The following is a 7499-nucleotide window of genomic DNA, read 5'->3' on the forward strand; positions in this document are numbered from 1 at the left end:
TTTTAGTTGAGATTTACAAGGCCTATAGACCAACATCCTTAGAAAAGGTGACTGATATTTTATGGTTAATGTGGCAAGAGGAGGTTATCCCCTGGGGAATTCAAGGTTACCTACATTGTCCATCTCTATACAAAAAAAAAAAAAAATGGTAATAGGCTGTCTTCTGACAATTATAGAGTGGAAGTTGTCTTTCAGTATTGATGACAATATTCTTGGCAGAACCCTCCTTAAGAGGACCATCCTTCATCTGAAAAATGGTTACATACTTGAAATCTAGTGTGTCTTCAGAAAGAACAAATAATGGTCAACATGGTGTTTGCTTCCTGACACTTTCAGGAGAAATGCCCATAATAGAACTGAGTTGTGTATACAATGTCCATTGATCTTACCAAGGTCTTTGATACTGTCAGTCACCAAGATTTATGAAAGAGCATGGCAAAATTTGGTTGCCAGGATAAGTTTATCAGTGTTGTGCACCAGTTCCATGATGGTTTGTTTGCACAGTTCTAGAAAATGGATGGTAATTTTGTGCTTTCTCAGTAATCAGAGGAGTGAAGCAGGAATGTCTGCTTATTCCCATGCTTTTAAGCATAATATTTTTCTTCAGTGTTTTCCTATGCCTTCAATGAGGACGAAAATGGCAATGAGATCAGATATCACATTAATGAGAAATTATTTAACTAGAAAAAGCTATTAGTCAAGATGAAAGTAGAGAGAGGAATTGGTGCATAACCTTTTTGTTGCCAGAATTTGTGTACTCAATATAGCCTCTCATTTTGGCCTAACAATTAACACCAAAAAAAAACCCAGTTCTCCAGCAGCCAGCACCACATCATCCACACATGAAACCATCAGTTGCAGAAAATAAAGAAATTTTGAAAACTCTGTAAACTCTGGGCTAGCTCTCTGGAGGGTCCCAGGACAGGCCTTGGTCTTTAGATGGAGAAGTGAAGGAAGCAGAGACCTACCACATGGCTGGTCAAAGGGGGAGTCTGGAATCTACTGTCTGGAGCCTGAAGTCTTCTCTGTGTCTGTGTCTGTTAGAATTCTCTGTATCTTGAGATTCCCTTAAATACTTCAGTACGATTACACTACTTCAGCATACTGAACAATCACCAACTGTTGCCATTACATCATCATATTATACTAGGTATGTACTTTACTAGAGAATCAATCACACTCAGTAGGTGCTTAACTATAAGTACTCTTCTGTCCTTGATTCAAGTATATCTTTTCAGAGTTCTGGCCCTCTACAACTCTATAATTTCTATTACCTTGGTAGTATAATATTCAGGGATATACACATAGAAGATGGGATTGAGTGCTTAAGCACTTTTGGAAAGCTCTAAAGAAAAGTGTGAGAGAGAAGAGGTATCAGACTGCCTACTAAAATGAAGACTTGCAGTGCCATTATGCTAATCTCACTGTTAAATGCCTATGAAACCTGAATTGCTTCCACTGGAATTGTCCTAGAAAAATAATGAAAATCATCTGGCAAATTAAGGTACCAGATACTGAGGTCCTTTCTCTAAATAAACTGCTATGCATTCACAAATTTTACTATATAGAGTAGAATTCTGATAGGTTGACCACATTGTTTCAATACCAAATGCACATTTGCTTCTAAGATTATTTTATAGAAAACCAACACAAGGCAAGTGCTCAAGCAGAGGTCAGAAGAAAGAATGCAAGGATATCCACAAGTTGACAAACTTTGGAATTGATTGTGACATGTAAGAGATGCTGGCACAGGACTACCTAGCATGGCATGGCTGTCTTATGTTTTATAAATGTCTCCATTCCAAATGCCCATATGGACTATTTGTGCCCAGCTTATAGTAAAACCTTCTGAGCTCATATTGTACTAATGAGCTAGAGTTAAGCACAATGCACCTTTTGCCCAAGATAATGATATCATTTTCTGAGCACAAAATACAACATCAAGTCATACTGCTTTTTTTTTTTTTTAAATCAGACTAATTCTTAAGAACTGATTCCAAGACAAAATTCCTGATCATAAATTAATATAGATTACAGCAATTTCACACAACCCTAGACATATATTCATACAATTTCCAAATGCTTCTCACATAAATAAGGAGATTAAACAATTAAAACTATTAATTTCTCATGGACAAATAGAATCAATATGACAATTTCACAATTCTATCTAAGTTAGTCTATTTATTAGATGCCATATCAATTGAACTAACAAAGAATTCTCTTATAGAGTTGGAAAAAACAATAACAGAACTTATCTGGAAAAAGAAAATATTTTTAAAAATTAAAAAAATAAGGAGCAAGTAAAATTAGAACTACCAAGTTTCAAACAATTTTACAAAGCTATAATCATCAAATCATCTGGTCTTGGCTACGAATTAGAATGATAGAACAGTTTATCAGAGTAAGTATACAACATACTTTGATAAATATCTAAAGAAGGCAGCTAGATGGAGCAGTTGATAGAGTGCCAAACCTGGCCACAGTAAGACCCATCTTCCCAGTTGATTCCCTCACACATTTACTAGTTGTGAGAATCATTACAAGTCATTTAAACTATTGGCCTTAATTCATCATCTGTTTAAAATAAGTGAAGAATAAAAAGGCAAGCCACTTAAGTACCTTTGCCCAGGAAAACCTAAATAGAATCACAAAGATTTAAATACAACTGAAATGAATGAACAATAACAAAATAACCATAGTAATTTAATGTCTGATAAACTGAAAGATCCAAATTTCTGGATGAAGAACTCAATATTTGAAAAAAATAATTCATGAAAAGCTAGAAAGTTGTCTGGTAGAAACTCTGCATAGATAAACTTCCCACAGCATATATCAAAATATGAACCAATGATTGAGACACAAAGGGTTATGTTATAGACAAATTAGGGAATGATGGGAAAATGTATCTGTAAGAATTATGGATAAGGGTATAACATTGCATTTTAAGAGGCAAATGCAAATTTAGAATAAGTAGATAAAAGGTCCAGGTTGAGTAAAGAAAAACAAACCTCATTAAAAACCAATTTTATCAATCCACCATTTTTTAAAACTTCAGTGTTTACTATATCAGGTCTTCCCTATTCTGGACATGAATTGCTACTTTTTTTAAACCTAATGATAAGAACTAAACTTATGATCAAAAGAACATTAAAAAGATTGTTCTTTGGGACAGCAGGGCATCATCAATGTGTCATAATTTTAATAGGATTCTAAACCTTTGTCTTATTCCAAGATTACATCTCTGTATGACATAGAGATTGAGATATGCCTGAAATGTAGGACTGAAAGATATTTGGGTATTTTGTTTTCTTTATTATTGTAAAGCACCCTCCAGTGCTCTATAATATGCAAAAAAAAAAAGAGTCATATATTTTTACTCACAGAATACTATTCTTCCTGGTGTTGCTTACCTAAATGCCTTTCCATTGTGTTTTTCATTTCTATCTTGTTTCTGCTTATCTGATTTTCCCAATGCCATATGATGTTAGGCAAATCATTTTACAGATTTTTCCTTGGTTTTCTCATTTGTATAAAGGGTGAGGCGTATATAATAGGATGATGCCTACAACTGTAGTATGTAGGAGATTCTGAAAAGAGTCATGGAGGAAGTTGGAAGCTAGATTATAAAAAGTTTTTGGCAAAAGTGCTACAAATTGCCTAAGGATTTGACACATAGAACACCGAAAGCTTGGGTATTCTTACAAAGTCAATGAAAATTGATCCTTAAAAGTTCCCTCTGTACTAATTCATAGTCTTCTAGTTGCCATAGTCTCAGAAGTTGCAATATCCTATAACATCATTAATGATAACTAACATGAGCTTGAAATTCTCTGCCACAGGTCAGAGATAAATAGTTCCTATGAACATACAGAGTGGGTTTTCTAACATTGCACATTTTGTGTTTCCTTTGGACTAATTCTATTTCCTTTGCTCATAGAGCCCAGCATCTTCTCTGATGTGGGTACATCATGCTGGGCAGTTCAGTGCCAGTGTCTTTGATGTCATATAAACAATCCTAAAGTTCTTAAGAGAGACCTTGAGAGTGTCTTTATATTGCTTTTTCTGACCTTTCTGTGAGCACTTGCCCTGTGTGAATTCTCCATAAAATATTTTTTTTTTCTGGCCAAGTGTACATTTGGCAATTGAACAATGTGGTCAGCCCAACAGAGTTTATGCTCTCTGCAATACAGTTGGAATGCTTGGCAGTTTAATTTGAGAAAGGACCTCAGTGTCTGGTAACTTATCCTGCCAGTTGATCTTCATAATCTTCCTAGGACAAATCAAATGGAAAAAAATTGAGTTCCTTGGAATGGCTCTGGTATATGCCTATGTTGCACAGGAGTTCAGCATAAAAGCTTGTAGATTTTCAGTTTGGTAGTCAGTCTAGTATCTCTCCTCTTCCACATTTTTCTTTAGAGTCTCCCAAATACTGAAGTAGCTCTGGCAATGTGTGTGTTGATTTTATTGTGGATAACTCTGGAAACCATACTGCCAAGGTGAGTGAACTTATCCACAGTATTCAAAACTTTATCATTTGCTGTAACTCATGGTTCTACATATGGATGGACTGGTGCTGTTGATGGAAGATCTGGGTTTTCTTGGTGTTAATTGTAAGACTAAAATTAACATAAGCAGTAGAGAATCGATCCATAATTCATTGCATCTCAGCTTTGAAGGCTGAACTAGTTGATAAACTGGTTGATAAACATTTCAAAACAAAAAAACAATGCACACTCTCCACTTTAGTTTCGGCTTGTAATCTTTTCAAGTTGAAGAGAGAACTTGCCATCAGTTGAGTAGCTGACTTTGATTGCATGTTTGTACTCATTGAAGGCATTTGACAACATGGCTAAAAACATCATGATAAAAAGCATGGCAGGAAGTACACAATCTTGTTTCACTCCATTGTTAACTGAGAAAACTTGAGAACTTCATCCATTGTCCAGAACCTGGACAAGCATGCCATCATAAAATTGACATACTGTCCTAATGAATTTCTCTGGGCAACTGAATTTTGACATACTTTTCCATAAGCCTTCATGACTGAACATATCAAAAACCTTGGTCAGATCTATAAACGCTGTTTACAGATCTCTTGCTACAGAATTTTTCCTAGGAGCAAACACTATATGAACTATTGTATAGGGCAGCTTCTTGTGAAGCCACATTGGTTCTCAGGTGGATGATTTTATTCTTGGTGTAGGGTCAGCCTATTAAGGATACTGGCAAGAATTTTGCCAGCAATGAATAACAGAGGGAAAGCCCCTGTGATTGTTACAGGACAATCTATTCTCTTTACCTTTATAAAGATGAACAATGGAGGCATCCTTGATCTCTTAGGGTATAGCTTCCTTTTGCCATATAATCTGGAAAATTTCAGTCACTTTTTGTAAGAGCAATGGACTCTCCATCTTATAAATCTCAACTATGATAGAATCAGCATCCAGTGCTTCATCACACAAAAGTTGAATAATGACATTGAAAACCTCTTCTTCAGCTGGAACTTCAGCTAAGGGGTGACTGACTTAACTTTGAGGAAAATAGTCAAGAGCTTCAGCATTGATTGATAATATCTGTTGAGAATTGTTCAACCCATCTTGTTTTCTTCAGTAGATTTTTTTTTTTTTTTTTGCATTTAGCCTATGGTATTTTTTTTTTAAGAAATGCCTTCCTTTCCCCAAAGTATCGATTCCCTCTTCCATCTCTCATTTCTTTTCCATTTTTCTTCTATATTTCTTATTTGCTTTTTAAAGTATTTTATGAGCACTTCCAAGAAGCCTCTTTGGCTTCACATCACTTTTTGAGATTTTTCTCTGTGCATATTTTGTCTTCACCTGAATTGGCATTTTGGTCTTTCTTTTCACCATAGTAGCTTTCTATGGTCAAGATTCTTTTCTATTTCTTGCTGATTTTCTTTCCTTTTCTTTTGGGATTTCCTCCTTTCTTATTTTTATGTTGGAGCTCTTCTCCTAGTGGAAAGAGGGCACATTTCCAAGTTTCCTGTACAGTTCTAAAACTTAGCTTTGAGCACAGTTATTGTTTTCAGGGACTAGCTTTGCCTGTTCTTTCCAAGAAACAGCTGTTTTCCAAGAATTTGCCATCTGAGCTGGGACTGGTGGCTGCCCCACTGTCTGTTTCACTACTAAGCCAGATAGAGGGTCTCAGTAGCTGTTCTGTTACGATTAAGAGCCTCTCACTGACTTTCTCAGACTCCATCTGAGCTGTGCTGAACACTTTTCATACTTACTTCAGTAAGATTGACCTTTCTTGAAGTTTCTCCAATCTATCTTTAATTGGAGAGTGGTTTCATTCTGTTAGACTCTGTTCAGAGGCATGGTTCTTTTTGTTTTTAAGGGAAACTAGGAGAGCTCGAATTGCTTTCTGGGTTGACTCTGCCATCTTGGTTCTGCTCCAAGAAGACCTTTCTCTTCTCCTTACAATTCTATAGTTTACTAAAAGCCAATGTTTGCTATGATGGTGCACCCTCACAGTTTAGGTAAACAAAATACAGTGTTGGTGATGATAATGTCATGATATGCACAAGTATTCAACAGTGAATGAGCATTACTGTTACTTTTTCCAACTCTGTTTTTCACAAGGACTCCCTGCCACATTTGGTACTTTGAGCATAATCTAGCATTAAAGTCACCAGAACTATAATCTTGTCTTTTTTGGCACATTGATGATAAGGATCTTCAGATGTTCATAAGATTTTTCTTTGCTCTCATCAGGGTTCATCACAGTGGGAATATAGGCACTGGTATGGTAATTCTCCTGCAAGTGACAATTGCATTGCTTTGAGCCCCTCCTCCTCCCCCTCCTTTTTTTTTTTTTTTTTTGGAAGGCATGTGAGTTTGTTTACTAGACTAGTTTTGATAGCAAAAACTACACCAGCTTCATAGTATTTCCTTTCACTATGGCCACTCCAGAAAGATATGTATCCACCTCCTACTTCAGTAAACTATTCTTCATTTGTCAGCCTTGTTTCACTCAGGGCTGCCATTTAGATGCAATACCTGTTGAGTTTTCTTGCAACAAGAGGTATTTTTTTATTTTAAATCTATTAGCTTTTGTATTATCTGTAAGTATGTACACATTCTATGTACTGATGGTGAGTGGAATCAACTTCTCAGAAGTTTTTGTACATTTTTTAATGTCTTGACCACAGAGGAGGATATCCCCTGCTACAGTAATCAGGCCAGAATTGAGTAAGCACCTGCTCACACATCCAGGAGGCTGCCATATCCCACTGCTGCTACCAGTAAGAAGACAATCCTCCAACCTGGGTTGTCTGTGTGGAAGATTGTGACTATGGATCCTAGTGTATCTGCACCTGTTATTTCATTATTTGCCCATCACCACCAGGCTTTCAGGATAGAAATGGTAAACACGGTATAGTAATGTCTTTTGATTACTGTGTAAATTGAATTTATGTAAGGCAGAGCTGTATGAAGTCATCAGTCTCACTCTCTTTGCTAGAACCATCACTGATCAAA

This window comes from Antechinus flavipes, chromosome 1 (genome assembly GCF_016432865.1).
Source record: "Antechinus flavipes isolate AdamAnt ecotype Samford, QLD, Australia chromosome 1, AdamAnt_v2, whole genome shotgun sequence".
Classification (NCBI taxonomy): Eukaryota; Metazoa; Chordata; class Mammalia; order Dasyuromorphia; family Dasyuridae; genus Antechinus; species Antechinus flavipes.